Below are 11,938 nucleotides of genomic sequence, written 5' to 3' on the forward strand. Positions count from 1 at the left end.
GTGTGTGTGTGAGCGAGTGACTGAGTGAGTGAGTGAGTGAGTGAGTGAGTGAGTGAGTGAGTGAGTGAGTGAGTGAGTGAGTGAGTGAGTGAGTGAGTGAGTGAGTGAGTGAGTGAGTGAGTGAGTGAGTGAGTGGGATATAGAGTTTATTTAATCCATATTTAAATCTCCGAGACAAGAACGAATGACTTTGCATTTATAGCATTACCTCTCTAAAAGCGAAATCAATGCAAAAAAGGAAAACGTGGTTCCCTTCCATGACCAGCGAAGCTCTGTATGTGGGCCCCTTAATGGCGAACTGCAGCTCGGCCGCGTGTCCCACGTATGGGGACACGCGGCGGACGGCGTCCCACGTATGGGGAGTTCTTGACGCCTGCGTCACTTCCGCCGCGGGTCGGCCCGGCATTGCACTATCTTCGCCATTTTGTTCTACACGCGACACGATGGTGCAGACTGCTCCTACCTAAATACATGTAAAAGCAGAATTCGTTTTTCTCGGCAACCACTGCACCAAATTTGACGAGGTTTGTCGCATTTCAAAGAAAAAATTAAGTTCTAGTGACCCTTGGTTATAAATTTTTCATTTAAGTTGTCAATGTGTTATGAGAAATTGGCAAAAAAACGCAAAATTTTCAGAAAGCGAAATCATAAAGTTTACAACTCTGTAACTCAGTAACGAAAAACGATATCACAATTCTGTAAATTGCATCTAATAGTACATCTAAAGCGGTCACAATTCATATGTTACACATGAATCTTAAAAAAATAAGGATTATGGAAATATAGCTTTTGCAAAACCATGGTACACAACTTAACAAACTCGCGTAATGTATAAAATATCAAATTTGTCCACTCTGAATGATCTAGTAGATGCCATTTACAGAACCGCGATATCTGTTCTTGAGGCAGCGCTATTAATTTGTTTACTTCGTGCTTCTATTTTTTTCAAAGTTTCGAATTTTTAAAATCTTTTTAAACAATGTTGAATCCCTAAACCGAAATTCCGCTTCCAACAGTCACGACAATTTAATTTTCTCTCTCAAATGGAAGAAATTTCATTAAATTCGGTCCGGCGGTTAATTCAGAAAAACTCTTTTGTGTGTATCAGAAAGTGAAGTCGCTGTTCAATGTGAAAATGTACTTTCTTTATTTTTATATTGCATTCCTCTGGTGCCTTCGCTATCCTTCTGTTATTATTTCCAATTATTCTCTTTTAAGTGCCTTTGATGTATACTGAATTATATGTGCTTCAATTTTCTCATTTCTTCTAATTATGTGCTAATTTCATTTCATCCGAACTTTGATTTTATTACACAGAGTCGCGCTTGTATATATTGTCACGTTTGTTGCATTTTTGTAACAATTTATAAGAGTATGTTCGCGTGCCCCCGACCTCCTATGTAATACCCTCTTCCAGAGGGCCTTTAGCGGTATCTTGAATAAATAAATAATGTATTTCAATAGGCCGCGTCGGAGCTGGGCCCGAGCTGAAGCTTCCGGTGAACGGCTTCGCTGTCAAAACAACGAAAAGAGAAAAGACGCCTCAACCGTTAATACCGCCGCCCCAGATTTCGTCACGATGGCACCGTCACCATCGGCACAGCCCCATGAGCAGCTACCAAGCTGTTCACTTTCGTTATCTTCCTTCTCTCGGCGGTGCAGCGCATTCTCATGGTACAGCGACGCGCTAAATCTGCACCATCATTGCGTCATGCATAGCTTCTGCGACCAATCAAGCTATCGGCGGCACACGTTCGCTGCTATATTGAAACCTAAAACTTTAAACGGCTTGCCTTCGTAAACACAGCGTGAATAAAAATCGAAAGCTCACAGGAACATGCTCACGTGGCCATACTATTGATGCCAGCATCACAAAAGGCTAGGTGCAGTTAGGCTGACTTTACAGGTTTGCAAGGATTAGCCGACTGGCTAGTTGGTTCATTATCAAAGAACGAACCGCGCTTCAAGTTCCGTCTCGAAGCGCTGTTCTTTCGGTGACTTTACAGACGTTCTTTTTCTGCGTCAGTTACGCTTTCGAAGAGCGTCTACTTGGAAAATGTTTGCTGGCTTGGCTCTTACAGAAGCTTAGTTATTCACAATTTCAGCGCTCGGCTGGATAATCTCGAAGACGGGCTCCAAACTGCTCATTTTGTTTAGCCACGTAAAATCAATTATTGAAAATTTTATTAACGTAACTTTGTTAATTACGCACACAACTTTTCAACTTCTTCCGCATCCAGAGGTTACCAATATGAACATTCTAATGATAAAATGATGTCACCAATACTTGTATTGGTTTAATAGTTTTGTTTGCTGCAGTTAAAAGCAGCCGGCATATTGATGGTGATGTAGGCTCCTTATAAAGCAAGTGTGAAAGCTTGGGCAGGTATTCTTGGCGCAAATCAACTTCATGAGCTTAAGCACATGTGCCCAACCCTGCACCTTGTGCCTTTAAAACCGATTCTCCAACATTATACCAGAAGCACCTCAGGGCTACGCTACATCACAAGGTGGGCGAGAATATTTTGTGCACTTCCGATGATATTTCTGAGCATTGGTGGTATCAGGCTCGGTTTCCTGGCATCATCAGGAATGAAAACAGTTGCCTGGGGGAAAGCATCGGGTACACTTTCAGTACTTTATAGCATATGGACCAGCGCGGATATGTACGTTATATCGAAAATACTAAAATATCAAGAGGAGGGTCTTGCTGCATATATTTTGGCCGTCTAATGTTAAGATCTAAAGAAAAATGGGCATCATTTTGTGACAATTAATGCTGACATGAAATATAAGCCCCGACACAGTACCCGTGGGGCAAATGTGCCCTGGACTACAGGGCTACATTGAACCACAAAATGCTGGTTTGATAAATATCAGTAATTGGAAAGTGTTTAGCTCTTGAATTTTTGGTACCACGAGCATTCTGTTTCAGGTAATATTCAAAGCAACTGTACCCTCTTTTCCTTTAGGGAGGGGAGGGTGAACTTTCTTTAGCGTCTAACCACTGTTCCAAATTTATCGGTCAACTCAAGACGCGCCCACATGTGTTCCTAATATCGAGTAAGTTGTCACAGATTGAATAGCAAAAATGTGTTATCAGATTGCGCGCGTGAAGCGAATGCTGGCGTGCATTCTCCATCGCATTTGATGACCCGAGATTTCTCTGCAATGTACGAGCATTCCAGCCTCATGAACCGATGCCTTGATCCCTAGATCAGATTCAGAGGAAGCACTACTTTGCGCGCAGCCATGGTTGTGCTTTGAGTGTTATTTTCCTTTCCAGCACAAGCTCGCCTTATAATGAGTTATATTCATGACTCACTCTTTTGGAAGTGTTTTGTTCTTAACATCGCTACACCGTGACAGTATAGATGTGCTACATCTTCATTGAGTGAATATTGGGAAATTGACTAGGACTTTTGCTGCGTGTGCGTTTACACATTTACCGCAACAATTTATTTTTCATACCTACCTTTTTAATTTAGGAGCCTGTAAAAGACAGCAACCTTATATTAACAGAAGGTCTTATTAATACAGAAAAATTAAATGCTTATTAGTCGGCTTTCATCTCGTAATAAGGAATTTCAATAAAGTTATCCTTATGATCCCCTTCACAACGTTACATCTGAGTTCCCCCTTTGCAAGCTGATACCGACTTGAGGGTGGTTGGTATCGTGGGTCCTTGCCATATGTCCAACCGTCAAACAAAAGGTTGTTCCGAATGTTTCGTTTCAGGAAGGCGTGTTACCCTCCTGTCTTTCACTCCCGTTGGAATACATGCATAAGAAGAAAGTGCTGCGTTAATAGTGTCGTTAGACCAAACCAACGGGCTACCGTAACTCACATCACTTATATCGCTGTCATTTCGGCTTAGATAAGAAATATATATTTTAAATCGACGCATACGAATCCGAAAAGAGCTGCCTGCGACCACCCAGATAGATTTCTTTGATTTCGTACTGCGTCCTAGCGGCTAATAGTAGCTCACGGAGCAGAGCGCTAATGTGGATGTGGCAGAGAAAGTGCTCTATATACTGTCTCGTCACCCACCAAAAATTTCACGCCGCGCTGCTTGCCATTCCTTGAAAATCTTATATGTGACGCTCAGTCATTTTCAACTCAGCAACATTCTTTTTAGATGGCAGAGTCCAGGTGAGAGACAGGGTGGTTATGGAGATTAAGATACGCTATTTTCTGAAGCAATTTAGGAATGGCTGAATGGATGGCTCTGTTTATTAGGAAAAGGAGGAGCAAACATCGGTGGAAGCACGTCTTTACTTGTGGAAGCACGTCGAATTTGGTGGTGTTGTGGAGGCGGCCCAATCTGTATTTGGGGGTGATAAGGGGTTGGTCCTACCTAAATGTGGGGGCAATCTCGGGGTCGGCAATCTGAATTTGGTAGCGATATGGGGGTCGGCCAACCTAAATTTTGGGGTGCGTCGACTCGAAATTTGGAGGACGATTTATGGAAATTCGTGCGTGGACCAACCTGAAAATTAGGGGTGGCCCAATTGAAATTTGGGATTGGGCCAACTTGAATTTTAACGCTGGACGAAAAGAAAATCGGCCATGGCCGATTTTAAATTTGGGGATGGGCCAACTTAAATTTGAGGGCGTGCCAACTTGAAATTTGGGGGTTGGCCTACTAAATGTTTGGGGTGGGCCAATTGAAATTTGGGGGCCTGTTTACGAATAGTTAGACAACACCAGTGGTGTTCCTGCATATTTTTCATCATCGCACAGTACCTATATTAATTATTGTTACCCAATACCCCTCAAGGTGAGCTACCACTCGAGCCTTCCCAGCCCACTGGGCTAATAATGTCACAGGAGTGCTCTCATCGTCAGGACTGCGACGTTCAATGTGGAGATACACAAGAACAAATCACTGACCAAGCTGACCATTTTCACACCAGTGTCATCACTAACACTACTCGCTCGTGCTAGACGCTACACAAGCTTACAATGATCATAATTCAACTTTCAATCGCACGCTAGTCGACACGTTCTCAGTGCACAATTTGGTCAGTCATCTGGATAGGAACCTTGCTGGATGTTTTACTGTTATGTTGTGTCGTTTTTCACGAAAGCCTTCTCCCGCAAAAAGAATACATTTTTGAGATTGACGTGGCGAGCTAGTATATAACTCATACGAAGCGAATGTATAAAGGGTTATAGTATTTTTTCAAAAAATATGTATAAGTAAATAACATTTCAGATGGTATTGTTTGGACCGGGCATGACAACGATTTTTTTCCCGCCTGTCACAGTGCTTTCCCCGAAAACCTAATCATATTGCTCAGATGTTTTGCCCCAATACTACATGTGCTGAATGTACAAAAGTGTGGTGCATGGTCACAGCTTCAAGTCCAGTACATGTTGTGCACTGTTGTTGATATTGTAGTAATATGGAGTTTTCCTCTTCATAAGAGCACAAAAAGAAAAAAATATTACAGATAGTAGCTAAGCGCAAAGTACATTGCAAGATCTGAAACCAGCAGGAGGAGGAATAAACTTTATTAGTAGAAATGAGCCGACGGTAAAATCGTCCGAGGTGGGCGGCTTCCCTAGTCCAGGATGCCGTGGGCCTGAGCTGATAACTTGGCCCTGCTAACCAGGCGATGCTGGTCTTCAGGGCTCGAGCTTGTCAGCTGGGCCTCCCACTGCTCGACGGTTGGTCCGGTGATGGGCGGTGTCGATGCGTTTAGTTGACATTCCCATACCATGTGGTAGAGGGTATTGGGCCTAGAGCAGAAAGCGCATTTGTGGGTATAGCTCGTAGGGTACATCGCGTGTAGCAGGGTGCCATGCGGGAATGTGCCGGTCTGTAGTTTTCGCAAGATCACCGCCTCTTCTCTTGTCAGCTGGGGATGCGGGGGTGGATAGATCCTCCTACCCAGCCTGTAGTGGCTCAGGATATCGGCGTATCTTTTCGGGACGCTATCTTGTTGGTCTACCGGTGCTCGTGAACCTGGTGGGATAGCCCGGAGAATGTGATCTCGGGCAGCGGCATTAGCCGCTACATTACCCGCCAGGGACTCGTGTCCCGGGGCCCAGACAATGTATAGTTCAGGAAAATTGCCTCGTTTTTCGAGGATGCTCAGGGCTTGTTTGGAAATGCGGCCCTTTTGGTAATTTCTACATGCTGTTTGCGAGTCGGTGATGATTGTGATTAGATCTTCCTCTCGCTGTCCCGTAGTGGCCGCCAGGGCTATCGCCGTTTCTTCCGCGCAGTCGATGTCTGGAGTGTTTACCGAGGCCGCAGCTATCTCTTGTCCTTGGCCGTTGATCACGCTGATAGCGTGGGCCGCTCTGTTCTTGTACTTTGCCGCGTCGGTGTATCGGACTTCTCCTTGTTTTGGTCCTTCGTAGGCCTTACGTAGAGCTTTCACTCTCGCTCGCCTCCTTTCTCTGTGGTATTCAGGGTGCATGTTTCTCGGGATGCTGGCCACCGTGATCTTCTCCCTCAGGGGTAGAGGAACCCGCTGTTTTCTAGACTCATATTCGACTGGGTAGCCCAGTCTTATTAGCATGTCCCTACCCGTGCTGGTGAGCTTGAGTCGCTCTATCTGGCTGGTCTTGTGGGCCTCTACAAGTTCCTCCCAAGTATTGTGTATGCCCAGGCTGAGTAGCTTCTCCGTCGACGTCGTCGGTGGAAGCCCCAGTGCCAGCTTGTAGGTTTTTCGTATTAGGGTGTTCAATTTTTCTCTCTCGCTGTTCTTGAGACCCAGGTACGGGGTGCCGTAAGTGACTCTGCTGATTATCAGGGCTTGTATTAATCTGATTGTGTCCTGCTCTTTCAGGCCGTGCTTTTTGTTTGTCACTCTTCGCACCAAGTGCGCGACTTGGATAACTGTCGCTTGCAGATTTTTAATGGCGGCGAGACCGGCACCGTCCTTCTGGAAAGTGAGGCCCAGAATACGAAGTGTGTCCACCTTGGGTATGTTGACTCCATTTAGTGTCAAAGTTGGGTCAGGTGTGTCCTGCGGAGGCCGCCCTCTTGTCCTCTTTTTGAGGATCAGGAGCTCCGACTTTTCCGGCGCGCATGAAAGACCGCAGTGGTGTAGATAATGCTCGGTCCTGTCGATGGCTTCCTGCAGGGCGTCTTGTTGTTCGCCCGCCGATCCCGTGCACGTCCACATGGTCAGGTCGTCTGCATACATTGCGTGACGGATACCCCTGATGTTCTCCAAGAGGTTCGGCAATCCCCTCATCGCTATATTGAACAGCAACGGGGAGATCACCGACCCCTGGGGGGTTCCTTTCTGCGGTACTGGGAACTTCTCGGTCCTGAGATTCCCCAGGCCTATGGTCACCGTTCTACCCGTCAGGAAGTCCCGGACGTAGTTGTATGTCCGCCGTCCGCAGTTGGTATGTTGTAGGCTGTTTAGCACTGCTTCGTGTGAGACGTTGTCGAAGGCTCCCTTCACGTCGAGTGCCAGGATCGCACTCTTGTGGCATGTGCTGAGGCCGTCGATGACTTCTTCTTTAAGCTGAAGTAGAATGTCCTGGGTGGAGAGGTTAGGCCGGAAACCGAACATAGTGTTCGGCAGGTGCCCACCTTCTTCCATGTAGGGCGAGAGACGATTATGGACCATGTGCTCGAAGAGTTTTCCCGCGCATGACGTAAGAGAGATCGGACGCAGGTTCTGTAGGTTGATGGGCTTGCCGGGTTTCGGGATCACCGTTATGTCCGCGTGCTTCCAGGAAGCCGGTATACTGCCCGTCTCCCAGCTTTCATTGATATACTTTAGCAAACTCTCCGTCGCCCCGTCGTCCAGGTTACGGAGGGTCTTGTTGTTAATTTTATCCCTGCCGGGCGTCGTGTTTCTTGTGAGATTTCTTAAGGCTGCCACGATCTCCGACTTGGTGAAAGGTTGGTCTAAATCCGGATTGGGTTCCCCCTCGTACTCCGGGTGAATGACTGGCTGCGTCTTCCGTTGTTGCTCGTCTCCGATGTATTTCGCAGTGATGGCTTCGAGCACTTCTTCTTCGGTTCCCTGGAAGTTGTGTATAAGTCTTTGTATGTGTTGCCCCGTGACAGTTTTTGATTCCGTCTTCGCCAGAAGGGTCTTTAAAATGGCCCAGGTCTTTCGGTTGCTGAGGGTTCCCTGTAACTGGTCGCACACTTGATTCCAGTTCTGACGTCCGAGTTTTTCAGCATACTCCTCCGCCTGCCGCGAGACTGCGGCAATGCGGATCTTGAGTTTGCGGTTTCTCTTCTGTTTTTTTCATCTCTTCAAAAGTCCTCGCCTGGCCTCCCAGAGGTGAAGTAGGTGTGGGTCGACTTCGGGACTGTCAGCAGTGAGTTGGATGGTCTTTGTGTACTTGGTAACCAAGTCCATCACGTTCTTGGTCCACTCCTCGATGTTCTCTAGGCTGCTGGGGTGTTCATCTTTGCGGAAAGCAGGCCAGTCTGTAATTTTGGCTTGACCTAATCTCACGGGGGTTTTGTGGTACATGATTTCGGTCTGGATGATATGATGGTCGCTGCCCAGAGTCTCGTCCAGTCTCGACCACTCGACTTGCCTGAAGCCAGTGGAGAAGGTCAGGTCTGGGCTGGTGTCTCTGGAGACACTGTTGCCGATTCTAGTTGGTATTATAGGATCGGTCCATAACGTCAGCTGGTGGTGTTGTGCCGCGTTGTGCACGTCCATACCCTTCTTGTTGGTTGATCGGTAGCCCCAAGCCACGTGTGGAGCGTTAAAGTCGCCCACCACGAGAAGTTTCTGACCGTCGGTGACTTTCTTCACTTCTCTCAGTAACTTGTCCAAGTCCTTTAGTGTGTCGCGCGGAGGACTGTATACATTCAGGATGTAGAGGCTCTGCAGGGTTTTCTTGGGAGGAACCAGCTCAATCAGAGTGTGCTCGATTCTGTGGTTGATTTCGTGCTGCTGCGTCGTGTAGTGCTTCTTGATGAGGACGGCGGTCCGGGTCCTTCCTTGGGCAATGTGCGTTTTGTAGCCACGCATCGTAATATTATTTGTCTCTGTTTCCTGTAACGCGATGACGTCAGGTTGGTGTAGGGTGCATAGGTGAAGTAAATTTTGCCGTTTCCGATTTATTCCTCTGCAATTCCACTGCCAAATTTTGAGGGTTTCGGTCGCTTCTTTCTTCTTTGCTATATTATTCGCCATCTTGGCTTCCCAGAGTCTCGTTCATCTGGGCTTCTCTGATGGGGTATTTTGGCTTTTTCCTTGCCTGCTCTTTTTCCCTTTCTAGGATGGAGATGCGTTGGCTGAGCTCGTTGCCCATCTGGGTGATCTCCTGGCGGAGCGTTTGTAAGGCTGCTTGGACGGTGGCTGCCACAGACTTGCTTATGGTGTCGACGGCCTGAGCCAGTTCGGCTCGGAATTCACTTCTTAGTTCGGTCTTGTCTTCGGTTCGGGCCTTGTTGACCTTGTACTCTATTCCCGATTCTAGGTCCTCTATCGGGGGAGTATGTTCCCTCGGCGGCGTTGGCGTTATGGTCGGTGTCTGCTGTTTTTGCAATTGCTCAATGAGATGTTGGAGCTTCCTCTCCAGGGCTTGTTCCCTGGCCTGAGCTCTTTTGTCCCGTTCCTCCTGACGTCCTTCTTGCTCTTCTAGACGCTTCATGAGCACTTCATTCGCTTCATCAGGTCGGCGTTTTGCCTTCTGAGGGAGGCGATGGTTTCCTCGTATCTCGAATTTCGCTCTTGTGTCGGCAGTGAGGGAAATGGGTCGGTTGTCGACTTGGAACTGGCTATCACTTCCGCCCAGCTGATCTTCTGCTGTTCTTGCTGTGGCTTACTTGTTCGATATTCCGAGGAGCTTGAACTTATCTCCCTTGTTATAGGTGGTTGTCGGCCTCTTGATTTACTTCTCTCCCTCACGTACAGGGGTGGGGGTCTTGGCTTGAGCCTTTTCTCGCACTCCTTGCTTGCCGTCTCGTGAGGTAGTCCACATAGTTTGCACTGCAACTGGCAATCATGATCTGTTTGTGGGTTCTGCACCCCGCACCTGTTGCAAATGTGTTTGTCTGGGTTGGGGCATACGTCCTGCCGGTGGCCGATTTCTCCGCAGGCCTTGCAATACTGTACCGATCTGCGGTATGGGCGGCAACGTGTGTACGAGCCGGCCACCTTCACATAGAAAGGGATGTGCGGACCTTCGAAGGTGATAACTGCTGAGGTGGATTTGCCGAGCATCCTCGCATGCAGGATGTCACAGTTGTTGGCTGCCAGCAGTTCCGCAAGTCGTTTCTCCGTCGTACACGCAGTGATGCCGTGCACGACTCCACGTACTGTTCCTGGGAGCGGTTTGATGTACGGCGTCATCTCGTATGTGGCCGCCCCAAGTTCGATGCCGTTGATGGAACCGAGTTTCAGTGCGTAGTCCTCGTCTGCGGTGCTGGCAATTATCAGGTTGTGCTTCCACTGCGTTTGGATGGTTACGTTCGCGCAAAATTCTTTGAAAGGGGAACCACTTGCCCTTGCAAGTCCTTCGGTGATCTTCTCGTCCGGCCAGCTGGACAGTTTCATGCCGGTTCTTGGTCGGTATACCACCTTGTAATCATTCTCTGGCAGCGGCGGCATCACGCGTCGCGGCGGTGGCTTGCCGTTGGTTCGGCTTCCCTGATCTTGCTGCCGTTGGTGGTTGCTGGTGGCTTGCATGCTTGCTTCTACTCTCGGGTTGCTCCTCGCGTTCAGTCCTCCTTGCTGGTTCTGGGGGTTTCCTTGCTTTCCTCTCTCTTGTATGCGGTCCTCGTTCGGCGCCTTCTTGTTTTTTCTTGCCTTGATTGCTTGGAACCATGGGCCAGCTTGACTCAGCGTCTTGCCGCTGTTCTCATCGAATTCCATGTTGCTCTGGACCGCTGTGGAGTCTTGGCTATTGTTCTCTATGTCCATTTCGTGAGCACTGCCGTTCGTTTCCCCTGCCATTCTCGGTGCTCGCGAGGCCACGCGGGCCCGCTCCTGGGGCGCGTGCGGCGTTCGAAGAATGGTGTTCGAATATGTCGAGGTGCTCGTTGCTCGGTGCGTCAAGGTAAACAAATCCACTCACCGTGGTAATTCTGGCGACTTTCGATGCCGATTGCCTTGTTGAGTTCAGTGGCACAAAATCGTGAAGGTTGGTTAAGGTTAACCGCAATAACTCGCGATAAAAGCAGCAGCCCATGCGAAGCGCGTCCGCTCCACTCGGCCCCCTGGTGGCTTTTTACCTGAAACCAGCAATTATGTTTAATTTGCAGGTTGGTGTTCTCCGCTGGTAGATCGCTGTACGATCACTTCAACAATTTTTGTTTGTGTGCAAATGCAGCAAAAACAAAGATACTACCTTTTCATTGCCAGGACTTTTATGCCCTCCACACACACAAGACGGACACCAGATAATTGACACTATTAGTTTATAAACTGATATTGTTTTGCTAATTTCAGTTTTTTCTTAGTATCAGTCCAGTGTTAGCAGTGAGGAGCAGTTCGGTCTACCATACACATGAGGGTATACTAGCCATTGTAGTGCTTTACTCTAGGGCAAGTGCTAAAAACGTGCTGTGCTTTGTCCTTTCCGCAGGTCGTCCATCCATTCTATTATGGTGACCATCAACGTTGTGTCCGTCAGGCCTCCTCCTCATTTTAGCTTCACCATCGCGAGAGTGGACAGAGAAAGGAAGCTTTCTTCACAATCAACCCCAGCGGGTTTCCACCAGTCGGAACTGCTGCAATTTGCATTCAGTGACTGGGCATCCTTAGTTTCACAGTGGTTAGAGCGCGCAGAAAAAGTAGAGCTTTGGCCGCTGTCACTACCACGAACCCATGTCAATGCAGATATAAGTACGTGCAGGGGCTGGGCATGCTAACTTCTGCGCTACCACCCGTCGCCGCCACCTTGGATTTTCCACGCATACCTGCTTCTTCTTTTCATCGCAGACGCATGCAGGACAAACGCGGATAAGCAATTGGATTGGAGTGGGAAA

The sequence above is a fragment of the Dermacentor albipictus genome, chromosome 1 (assembly GCF_038994185.2).
Source record: "Dermacentor albipictus isolate Rhodes 1998 colony chromosome 1, USDA_Dalb.pri_finalv2, whole genome shotgun sequence".
Taxonomy (NCBI): Eukaryota; Metazoa; Arthropoda; class Arachnida; order Ixodida; family Ixodidae; genus Dermacentor; species Dermacentor albipictus.